The 12656-nt window shown below is 38.0% G+C and overlaps 1 protein-coding gene across 4 annotated transcripts in view; it reads right to left on the reverse strand.

The window, feature by feature from the left end:
- The window catches only part of NIPBL (NIPBL cohesin loading factor), a 198226-nt gene extending 186769 nt beyond the window's left edge, over positions 1-11457 (reverse strand). For 3 of the 4 annotated variants that reach the window (XM_069555864.1, XM_069555860.1, XM_069555862.1), the window contains exon 1: positions 10931-11457. The gene's annotated coding sequence lies outside the window, so the exon portion shown is untranslated. The remainder of the gene's footprint in view (positions 1-10930) is intronic. The other variant, XM_069555861.1, reaches the window with a different exon arrangement.
- Positions 11458-12656: the final 1199 nt, after the last annotated feature.

A 12656-nucleotide genomic window follows, 5' to 3' on the forward strand; every position in this document is an offset into this window, starting at 1 on the left:
GCAAGCTCCATCTATCATCTGTCACTCCAATCAATCCTTTATCTCAAAACTGTAACACAATTCCAATTTATGTAGTCAACTGTTTGCTGAATGCTTACTACGTGCAAGCCACCACAAACTCAATACCCAGGCAAGGTTCTAGGTCTTTGTAAACAGCCTTTGTATTGATCCTATTTTCTCAAAAACATGGCAATTAGAACTAGAGCAAAATATAGCACCTATTATTTCTTTAGTTAGAAATTCTAGATACAGTGACGAAAATGTCTACTTCATTTTTCAAGATAGCATCACATTTTAAGATACCCTTCACAAGAGATACTCAGGGTTATTTAAATCAGTAACTAAGCAGACCCTCCTTCTGTTCCAACTGGGGAATAAGGAGATAACTTTATTCTAAGAAGAAACATTGTAAGCTTATACAAAACCATAAGCAAAAACTTCCAAACTCACAGACAAACAATGCAGCTACAATATATGACTCTTGCCATTAAAAATGTTTGCATGCCTAGCAACTGAATGGTACCATATCCCCACTGCTTTTACTCCTTTAGTTTTGTTATCTGCAATAAAAGTGAAAATGCTATTCAAGTAAACTTGTTTTCACAGTAATAGGAAAGTCAATTAAAAAGCCTTCCTTTGCTCCTACATTCTCACTTTCTTTTTAATTCAGACTCTGCTCCTGAACACATAAACATACAATTGTTAAATGAATGTACAAATCTATGAAATACAGTGCTCTAAAAGTAAGAAAAAATTGTTGTCCTTGATACACTGGGCTCTAAAGAGGTCCTGGATTTTAAATATGGGAATGGGTACAGAAGACATTCACATTTAAGCTATAAAACATGAATGTTACTGAAAATGATACCTTAATTTTAAAAATATCAGAGCCCAAACATATGAACAAAAAGTATCCTAACACTAAATATATATTTTGCAATTACCTCTAAATCTTTCTTAAAATGCTATGTTATTTCACCCAACTAAGTGTATGCACATGCCCACTCTCAGAATCAAATAGTAAAGGAGGGATGGATTCAAGTGATATTCAGATATACCATGTCAGAACATGGTAAACAACTCATTTGGAGATACACTAAAGAAGAAGGATCAACTATTATCACCAAGTTTCTAGTTTAGGCAACTTGAGTTAATGATGGGAACATTAACCTACTTCACATAGTTCTAAGAATAATTTTTCTTTTTGAGTGGGAGGGGGTAAGGGTAGGGAAGAACTGACAAATGAGTTCAGATTTCTATAGTACTTCTGAATTTATAGTATGTACGGGACATCAGGAGGTGCCTAGTAAGACAGCTGGATCTGTCTCAGAAGAGAATTCTATTCTACAGATAGATTTGTGAGTTATCAGCATGTAAAAAAGTTAAATAAATAGATTAAATCAATAGGAAGAGAGAACAGAATGAAGGCTGAAGAACCACCTTGGGGACACCAATATTTAAGGAGTGGGCAGAGATGGAAGAGTTAGCAAAAAGATCTGCAAACGAGAGAATGATATCCCTGAACCCAAGAGAACGCTGTTTCAAAAAGTGAGGGGTGAGGGGGAACAAAACAGGTGGTCAAATAAAATGACCCTTCTTTTCTCATTATCTGCTCCAACTTCCAGTAAATAGCACTACTTTAAGCATTAGAAGAGAAGCAATGACTGGTTCTTCACTATAACCTATGCTCTATTTTTAGTTTAAACAACACATCTGGAATCAACAAAATGTAAACTCAATTTCTGGCTGTAAACTCACCACTGTTTCAGTTGCTATGTGCTGTTATGTTCAAAATACATGAAGTTACCTATTTTAATTATTATGATGAAAAAGAGGCCAATATCTATTTTACCTACTTGGTAGAGCATCTAACCTAACAGAATTAACTAGTATAAATAAACACCACTCAACAGTAATGTAAATCACAACATTTCTGGTGTTGAGGGGTGAAAATGTGAAAGTGTTAGTCATTCAGTTGTGTCCGTGACCCCATGAACTGTAGCCCACCAAGTTCCTGTGTCCATGGAATTCTCCAGGCAAGAATACTGGAGTAGGTAGCCATCTGCTTCCTTGGGGGATCTTCCTGACCCATGGATTGAACCTAGGTCTCCTGCACTGCAGGCAGATTCTATACCATCTGAGGGGTAAATATGGGAAAGCAAGATTGTGTCCAATAACAAAGCAGCTGCAAGATCTGAGACAAATATCTAAAACTGTTCGAAGTATTTTTCAACAAGGTAGTACCAAAGTTGTAGAGTACATTAAATTCAATTTTAAAACTGAGTTACCAACAAAATATTAATACATGCAACAACATGGATGGAAAACTTTATGCTAAGAGAAAGAAACCAGACACAGAAGCCTACATATGTATGATTCCGCTTATGTGACAGTCTAGTGAATATGGAACTATAGGAACAGGAATTTAGATCTGGCTGCCAGGAATTAGAGTAGGGGTGAGATACTGATCACAAAAAGAAATAAGGGAACTGCTAGAGGTGATGAAAATATTATGTCTCTACTAAAGGTAGTAACTGCAAGATAATGTTTCTCAAAACTCAAACTGTATAGCAGCAATAGTGAATTTTACTGTATAAATTATACCTGAATTAGCCTAACTGAGACAGAGGATGAGATGGTTAGATAGCATCACCGACTCAATGGACATGAATTTGAGCAAATTCCAGGAGACAGTGGAGGGCAGAGGTCACAAAGAGTCAGACACCACTTGGCAACTGAGCAACAAGTCTTACTTAATTCACCATATCACTATTTCATTTAAATAACATTTTCAATGCTCTGTTCTAATTACAGTTGACTTATCTAAATTGTTATTAGATATAATATTTAAATTAGCAAAGAAAATAAAAACTACAATAAACCAATCTTAAGCTTGAAACAAGGTATTTAGATACTTCCCCTCTTACAATAAATCACAGTTATCTTACTTGCAATTCTGCTACCCAGGGAAGCAAAACAAAAGCCCTTTCCTATGTTTTACAATCCTAACAGCCAAAAAAAGAACTTTCAGGTTTTCCTTTATATATGTTTCATATGGCTTGATTGGGATGTATGTAAACACTATCATACAGTTTAATTCTAATTAATTGGTTCAACAAAAATGTAATGAATACCTACAACACAGGACAAGCACTGTGATGGTGTTACAGACATAAAGATGGAAATAATAGTCTCCTTGCTTGCATAGAGCTGATTGTTTAGTATGACTGAAGACATAGGAACAAATTATTTTATCAAGAGATATAAGTAATAAACTGACAAATGCTATTAACCTAAATGACCAAGGAAACTTTCACAGAAAAGTTTGCTTTCTCCTTAAAAAAAATTTCTGGTCACTGAGCTGATTTTTTGAGAAGTACCATATCTCTAGAATGAAGTAAGAATGCTAACACAAATATACATTTTCCAGTTAGTATCAAAATGCTTTTTCACCAGCAATATTCTGAACTTATGAAGATTGCAGAATCTGAGGGCTTTTAAACTGCTCTAGGTTTCATAAACATTAATAATACCAACTATATTCACCAAGCTATGTAAAAATTTGCTTAGGAGGAGACACAGATTAAATAGACACTGACAGAAAGAGGAAGAGATACACAGAAGAGGGAAAGAGAATATTAATAGAGTTAAATAAAAGCATATGTCATATGTGTCTTACAGGATAACAAAGTAACTTGAAGTAGGTTATGGCATAAATGTTGGATTTTTAATCCTTTTTTCAAAGGGAAAAAACGGTAAAAGTAGCATTTAGGCCATTACATTTCAACTTTCCACCTTAACAATTTTCTAAGACATAGGCAGTACCCTAGGAAAAAGTATCATGTTATGTGCATCATTAAAGAATAGTATTTTTTTTTAATGGGAGTTAGGCCCATTATATACCCAGGTAAAATTTCAATTTGATCATTACCAAAGAAAAACTAAATTACATATAGACTACACTCAGAGCATCAATTTCTTTAGACAGAAACTGGCAACCCATAATCTTATCACACAAAGAAAATGAAAAGTAGATTTTAAACTCCTGAAAGGGTTAAAACAGATAAGCAACAAGGTTTATGAGATAGCACAGGGAATTATACCCAAGAATTATATCTTATAATAACCCACAATGGAATATGATCTGCAAAAATACTGTAAATCAATATGCTATATACATAAAATTAACATAATATTGTAAATCAATTATACTTCAATTAAAAAAAATAAAACATAACAAATATAGGGGAAAACTAAGCAAAACAAAAAACAAAAGCAAAAAGAAAATCTTGAAAGAGTTGCCAAATAGCAGTGTTGAGAACACTCAGTGATGTATTTCTTTACTAGGATTAATTTCAAGAACATGTTAGTTGATTAAAAAATTAAATACATCATTATAAAATTGTTATTTTTAGAGTAAACTCTAGTTTGAGTTTTAATAATTCCATTAGTGTTTCAAGCACTGCTAGATTTTGAGGTATCTAGAACCAATGACTATTAAAAAAAAACAGTACTCATAAAGTACATATGCATTTCACTGGCACAAGACTAAAGAACTGAGAAGTACAGATGACCCAAATAAGCTCATTCTAACAAAAAGGAATCCAGTTATTTCAAAATTATGTCAATGCTTCCAAATTTCTTAGGAGAGGTAAAAGTATACCAAAGTACTTTAACAAATAAATTAATGTTACTAATTCCATGTTTTTGCATCCCGAAAAAAGTTTTTCCTTTCTGCCAAAAGGTAAATACATACAAAAATATTTTTAAGAGTTTGATATATTATGTTAAATGACATGCTATGCATATGTAAGATGGCAAAAAAAACCCCTACATCAATTATGTTGAAAATTTAATGTATTCTTGAGAACACTTTTTAATGCTTAATGTTTTGATAAGAAATAATTCAAGAATCACAATAATAATTGTGAAAATAAATATTGTGGCTTTTCCACGAAAAATAAATGTGGCTTTTCCACATTTTCAAAAAGTATAGCATGCATTATATTTAAACATCAATATTCTATTTAAATACACATTTATACATGGAGACATCTTGCATGTTTTATATGGTATGTTTTAAAAACGGTATCAAGTAATGAATCAGCTATAACTGACCAAAAAATTTTAGAATTCCTCTTTTCAAATTATCTTCAGGATCTCTTTATAAGCTACACAAGAAAAACAAGTGTCACTACTTTATAACCAAGCCTACCTTTTTTATCAAGAAATAACAGACAAAAAGAACTATTATAAATCTTGAAAAGGCAGCATGGTAGAATGGAATGAATAGATGTTTTAGAATCAAGACACATCTGAGTGGGATCCTATCTTCAATACCTGTTAGATTTACCACTGTGGACAAATTATTAAACATGATGAGCTTCAACTTCCTTGTTTGTAAAATGAGAACATTATCACTAACCTCAATGGATAGCTGGGAGGTTCAAATCATGATAAACAGTGTAGTGGTTAAGGCTAATGGGTAAAGCATCAACTTTAGACTCCTTTCTCCACTTTCTGCCACTTGTTAGCTGTATGACCTTAGTCACTTAATCATTCTGTACCTCAGTTTTCTCAAATATCTTAAACTCATACTGTACCTTAAAGAATTGAGAAAACCCATATAAAGTGCCTGGCACAGTCTTTGGCACATGGGATTCACTCAGTAATACTACATATGACAAATGTAAGGCACTGACACAGTGCCTGGAACAAAAATAAAACTTAAATCTTAGTTTTCCTAAATGAAGTTCTAAATTACTTTTTTTTGCTATCTGTAAAACTCAAATTCACCCCTGAAGATAAATATTTGCCATTAAAGATGAGAAAAAGACTACTTCAAAGTCTATGAAGGTATTTACTAAAGGAATCCTCCTAAAACTGTATGTAATGACAATAGCTCTGGAGTGACTGCACAACTTCCCAAGTTGAGAACTTCAGAAGGATCCACATTCTTTGACTACACAAATACTGGAATTTTTTTTAAAAGTATGAGTCATACTTATTTATAGATTCATATACTGTGACACAAGTGATCACATATATTTCTATGAATAAACGCTCTACGGTTCAATTTTCTCTTTCTAAAAAGATGCTTTGACAATTTCAATTCAATATAAAAAACTTAAAAGTAAAAAATTCAGACTTATTAACAAACTCAAAATGAAAATATAAGGCAGTAAAGATTTGATTTCAAAATTATTGAAATTACTATTAATGTATATAGCACATACAGTCTGAATTTTATTTTAGTTCTTTGCCTACAGTACATAATTTCCTTGACTACATGACTTTAAAGTATCGAATTAACTGAGGAACTAAAGGATAATATTAAGAATTCACTAAAACTAGAAATGTGGAATCCTAAATCCTTAAGAAACAATATAAATCAGAGTAATTATAAGACAACAGACAATTTTCTGACATTTCTAGCCTCAGTTTTTTCATCTGTAAATGGTGGGTAATAACTGTTTCTATTTCATGAGCTTGGGGAAGAATTAGAGTGGGGTCACCCATATGTAACACAATTCCTGGCAAATAATAAGCCCTCAAAATCTTATCCAGTGGGCAATTCTGTATCAACAAATGATCTCTTCTAGTAAATCACTTTGGGAATAGAAAGGAACCTGCCTTAAAATATAATGCAATCTGACAAAACTCAATTCATTAAAATTGACTCCAGATTTGATGCTTAAAATTGCTTTTAAATCAAGTAGAAACGCTAATATTCCACTCTAGTCATTAAAAAATTGAATAAAAATAGAACTTTAAGGAGTCATTATTTACCACAAATATAGTCAATTCACTTACACTCCTGAACAGAGACATGTAAATAAACTCAACCACTCAAACAGCCAACATATATACACAAAGGGAAGATATCTAACAGAAAAGTACTATTTTCATACCAGGAAAATACAACCAAAAGATAGGTATCATATCTCTCTATGGAGATGAGAAAAGCACCTTGGACTCAGATAATCGGGAAAAAAAAAATCACAGATGGTATCAGTGTCAGCACGGAGCAATACCTAGCTTCATGACCAAAGCTCACACATTACTTAAAGCAACATAATCTAATAAGAAACTATTAAGAGTCAGAGAAATACCCTAATCTCCCACTGAGTCACTAAGTGAATCTACACAAATCACGTGGCCTGAGTTTTTTCATCAAAAAGTTGAAATCACACTGATCATTCATCTTGCAGGGGAATGAGAATATTTATGAATGAACTCAGGTCACCTTGAAAAAGAACCAATTTAAAAATACAAAGAATAATTACTGACAACTGCTAAAAATAGAAAAAGAACTTCCTTCAAAAAGCATATTTTAAAATGATTTTTAAAAGCTATATGAGACCATACATTACCACCAAAGCCAACTTAGTATCTTAGGATATTAAAATAAACATGTCAACTAACCACTTAGTTACTAGCTCCTGGTCAGTAATTTCCTATTTATTTTATAGCAAATAAACATGATAAACAGAACTGAAGTTACACATGTATGAAAAGAATTTTTATTTAACTCAGCCTTCTCAATCACTTTATATAAAACTGAAATCTTACATCATCTTAAAAATTTCAGAATTACTTACAAAGTATGCTTTTCCTAATAAGCAACGGAGTGGGGAAATTTAAATGAAACTGTGTAAAACTGAAACTCTTTAGTTTTTATCTACTTTTTATTATTAATGTTTACATCTTATTTTGGGAGAGTAAAAATACTACCATAGATCATACCAAAATATAACGCAGATGTATTCAAATGTTTAGACAGCAGTCTGATAGTGAACTGGTCACCAAAAAATTAAATATGAAATTAGTTAAGGAAGTCTTAGAAAATACATGCTTAAGTTGGGTATCGTGGCTCCAAAGAAAGAAAGGTTCACGTCTGAATTGGTACAGCTTTTGCTCATATTATTTTTGAGATTCAATAGTGATTATTATGCAGAAAACCAAAACTAAGTTTACTACCATACTAAAAACTCTCACTTTTCATCTCCAAAGAGAAATTGAAATTTCTTCAAATACAAGTCTTTTCTTCCTAAAGGTGGATAGTACTATAATGATCCCTAGCACAGGTTCAAAAAGCTTTCGAACTACAGTAAACAAATTTGTTGAATGGCTTTCAAAAGGAAACATCCAATATACTCATCTCAAAATACTAGAAGTAATTATTTACTATTCAACTTTAATTTACTAGACTTTCATGACATACTTCAAAACTATTTTCAAGTAATTATTGTAAGTTACTAGTAACTTCGAAGACTCAAAAGAAACAATAAATCATACTGCTGAAATTTCCTCTAGGTATACCATAAAGTATTTACCCAAATAATATAACTAGCACTGTAAGATCTGTGGAATACTTGGAGCTGTTTCCTTCCACTGAATTTAAAAAAAAGAAAAAGAAATACAAGATTAGCCCTGGTGAGTATTCCAACCAATACAGGGGAGTAGAGCAGACTATTCATAATCTCTAGGGAAACAAATTATTCTTTCCAACTAAGTTATCAAGGATGTAAAGTTCAAGTTTAGGTTTTACTGAAGTTTCGCAATATCTTCTCCTTTAAAAATAACCTATTTAACTGGTTTGGACCAAACAAAATATTTCCAACCTACTTAAAAGTAGTATTTATGCTAGCTGAATGAAAGGTATCATACAACCTGTATTACTTACGGATTACCAAATATGTAGAATTAGGAAAATAAGGTCTAATAAGAACTAATTCACTATAATGCCAAAGTCACAACAAAAAAATCAATCACACAGACATATGACATACTGATTCAAACATGTGTAAGAAAGCTCCCTTTATAACTATAAAACGCCAAAGATAAGTTTTTCCTGTTGATGAAAACTAAGCAAGCAGAACTCCACTTTCCATTACCTTTAACTGAAGGATGTTCATCCCTTGACATACACCTCAGTAGTTTATTTAAATAAAGTTGTAAAGACAATCACAGGTTCTTATCAGGGCCTTTTTCAACATTAATATTGAAGCCCTTACCCCGCCCCCTCACCCTCAAATCCTCCGCTTAAGAAATGAACTGTTCCTACCTTCCGTATTCTCCTCTCCGCCCCCAGCCCCAAACCCTTTCCCAGTCCCCATTTGCGTGCCCCCCACCCAGTGTAGGCCTGAGGCCCTGTAGCAAACAGTGTCTAACAGGAGCAGGCAGCACAAAGACAGGAATGGGAGATTAGTGGGAGGGAGGGAGGCCGGGATTGGGGCTCAGCAGGAGCTTCAGGCTTTTTAAAATTCAAACTGCTCCCTGACCAATACAAATCACGGACACGCTACTGACTACTACACGGATTTATAGCATTAAAAACATGCCTAGTACGTGACAGCTATATTAACTTCACTCTTTCTAACATTTATCCATACGTTTGCAGGAAACGTGGAAGAATTTACTTTAAGCAAAAGGCTAAACTCAAAAATCACCTCCAGAAAAGTTACTTGTTCTACGATGACATAATAATTTAATGAGAGGCAAAAAATTTGAACCAACGTAACACTCACCAATAAAACAAGGGACTTTGTTGATCGGTGTTGCTTCATTTTAACCAATGAAAGTTTTCCTTCAGTGAATATGAGACAAAGTATCAAAACAGTCTAACCCAGGAACAATTATTTTTCTATGCAACTTGTATGGCTGAGCACTTTTAAACTGGCTTTTCCCTTATACCAACCTACATTATCAACGCCTCCACAAACAAGCTCCAAGCACTTAACTTACTTGTGAGCTAGAATTTAAGATAAAATTGATATTTTTCTCCAGCATTTACAGATACATTTGACCTATTAAAATGACACCTCTCTCATTACACAGTCAAACATCATGGGCACAAACAGCCAATGACAATCCTGGGACCTCAAGAAGATCTGCCCTGACATGAAAGGATGGCACCTTTCACATTTTTTTTTAACCTCCCAGGGATTTTAAGCATAACTTCATTTCTGTCCTTTTAAAGAAAATTGGATGTACTTATATCTCACTGCAATTCTCAGAACATTTAAAAACCTTTTTAAGCTTCTACACGTTTAGATCAGGAAGTACCTGAGTGTTTCACGTATAATCAGTTAAAACTGTCCTTATATAACGCACACAAATATAAAGAGGCAGGGTAAACCTGTCAAGTACTTTATACTTGTCTCTGAATAAAAAGTCCATGTGCAACACACTGTCAAACAACAACATAAAAGCGCTTTGCGTGGGTGGGGGGGTCATATGCAGTGTCTACTATACTATAGTTTTCTGTATTAAATATTCACGTGGACGATTTAATTTTCCTTAAAAAGAAAATGAGTCTTTATTAACTTTCCAACGTCCAAACAAGTTTTACACAGGAAAAGAATTACCACTGGATCCGTGTCTGAGTATTTACATTTGTCTCACTAACTGAAACTACTTCCTCCCTTCATGGGGTCACAGGGGGAAGAAGGGGGGTTGTTTGTTTCACTGGGACGTTCCCCACTCCCGGACCAGGAAAGTTGTAAATATGGGGACGGAGAGGGCACATTTGCTGTTAGTTGTATTGTTTCCGCCTCCTCACTAGCTACAGCTCTTCTCCCGGGCGAGGCCTGTCACCGACCAGCAGTAGCTCCGCTCAGCCCGGAGCTCTCCTAATCCCCGAGCTCAAGTAGATTCCGCTGGCCCGCGGCCTGCACTCTCCGCCGGGCCTACGCCTCCCCGGCCGCCCGGCAGGAGCCCAGTCCCCGCCACCGGAGCCGGCCGGGAGAGGGTACAAAACCACCGCCACCCAGGGCGGCTGCCACCAGAGAGGAGCGAACTCTAGACTCGCCCGTGGAGGAGACCTGGGGCCGCTAAGGAAACGGCGGGGAGGGGAGCGAGGAGGAGAGACGCTGAGGACCTGGCGCCGCCGCCGCCGCCGCCGCCGAAATAAAGAGCAGGAATTTACCTGGGCGAATCGGCGTCTGAATCCAAGGGGAGGCCGAGGCCGCTGTGGCGAGAGACTATAATCCGGGCCGGGAGGGGGGGTGGCTACGGCTCCTCTTCCGTCTCCTCAGTGCGGGGAACATGTAGAGCCGGGGGGAGACCAGCCGAGAAGACAAATCGCTGCTTCTTCTTCCTCCTCCTCCTCCTTCTCCCACATAGAAACACTCACAAACACCCGACCAGGGGCCCGAGCTACCGGGGGGGCATCGCCGCCGGCCCGGGAACCAATCCTCCAGTCGGCGGGGGCGTCCCTCCCTGCGGCTTGGTGGTGTCGGGTGAGTCGGTACCGACGGAGGGAGGGGGGGGAGGGCGGGGGGGGAAGGAGCCCTGTGTGTGTCTCTCTCTCGTTCCGTCTCTCCCTCTCAGAACAAAATGCCGACCGGAAGTGCAGCTGCAGGAATGACTCCCTCCGCCGGCGCCAAACACTAACAACCACCCCCTCTTCCCCACTCCACTTCCGCCACCGCCGCGCCGCCGCCGCCACTTGGGCTCGCGTCTTCGGCCTCGCCGCACTGCACAGCCCGCGCCGCTCAGCTCCGCACCGCACCCGAGGCCCGGAGGCGGCCGGCAGCGAGGCGGCGGGGGCCTCTCCTCCGCGCCCTTCTCGTCGGGGCGGCTGTGGACGTTGCCTTTTAGTGTCGATCCTGCGGAGCGGCGTTTTCGCTGTGGCACGAGCGGGCCGGGTCTTCCTGGTCTTTATTTTCCTGGAGGCCGGCCGGAACGGGGCCTGAGCCTCGGTGGTGGTCGTATGCGTGGGGGGCGCTCAGGCCGGGACCGGCTCGCAGACCACGCACGCCGCCCCAGCTGCTCGTCATTAGCTCTCGGGAGCCGAGCTCGGGGCGGCCACGTAGAGGACGCCCGCGATCGGACGGCGACCGAGCATTTTTTAAATGGTGTCCCTGCAGCCGGGTGGATGGATGTATCGTATTGTACACTCTTCTCTCTTTTTGAGAGGCCGGACTTTACTCCCGTCTCTGCATTATTTCTGCGGAGTAAGGACGCAACCCTTGAAGGAGACGAAGATTCTCAGCTGGATTGAATTGGAATCGTGTTTGTAATGCATTTATTTCTGGAAATATGTGGTCTTTTCTGAGCTCGCTTTTTGTTGACGGTGGTTTTGGCTCTTGCCTAGCAGTCGGGATAAAGGCCTGTAGGCGACGCTGTTCGAGCGAGGAGCCGGCCCGCGGTGGGCCCGGAGCGCGCCCCATTCTAGGTGTGGGTGGAGCCGAGCGCGCGGGGAGAGCCGGCGGACTGCGGGCCCGGCCGATTTCAGACATCGTTTTCCTCTTTACGCTCGAAACAGAGGTCCTGACCAAGGCTGGAGTACAGATGCGATTCTGTGTACAGTACCGAGCCTTCTGTAGTCTCTTACTGAAACACCTGAAATAACTTTATCATACAGTTCACTATTAAGTTTACTATTTACTTCTGTAAATATAGAGGGTGCTATTCTTCAGGTAAAAGTGCCTAGGTAAGCGGATTTTATTCAAATGGGACGAAATTTGTGTTATATTATCGTGAGTTTACTTAAGTTGTATGTGAACTGTATTTGTCTGTGTACCAGTACGCTGAAAGTTAAACAGGCAAATTTGCCCGCGGGCCATTCCTTTTGCTTCAGAGATCGCTACAAGGACTAAATCAGATCTTACGTGTCTCTCGAGCCGGCATTTGCTTAGCCGGGAGTAAAA

Source organism: Ovis canadensis, chromosome 16, assembly GCF_042477335.2.
Source record: "Ovis canadensis isolate MfBH-ARS-UI-01 breed Bighorn chromosome 16, ARS-UI_OviCan_v2, whole genome shotgun sequence".
Classification (NCBI taxonomy): Eukaryota; Metazoa; Chordata; class Mammalia; order Artiodactyla; family Bovidae; genus Ovis; species Ovis canadensis.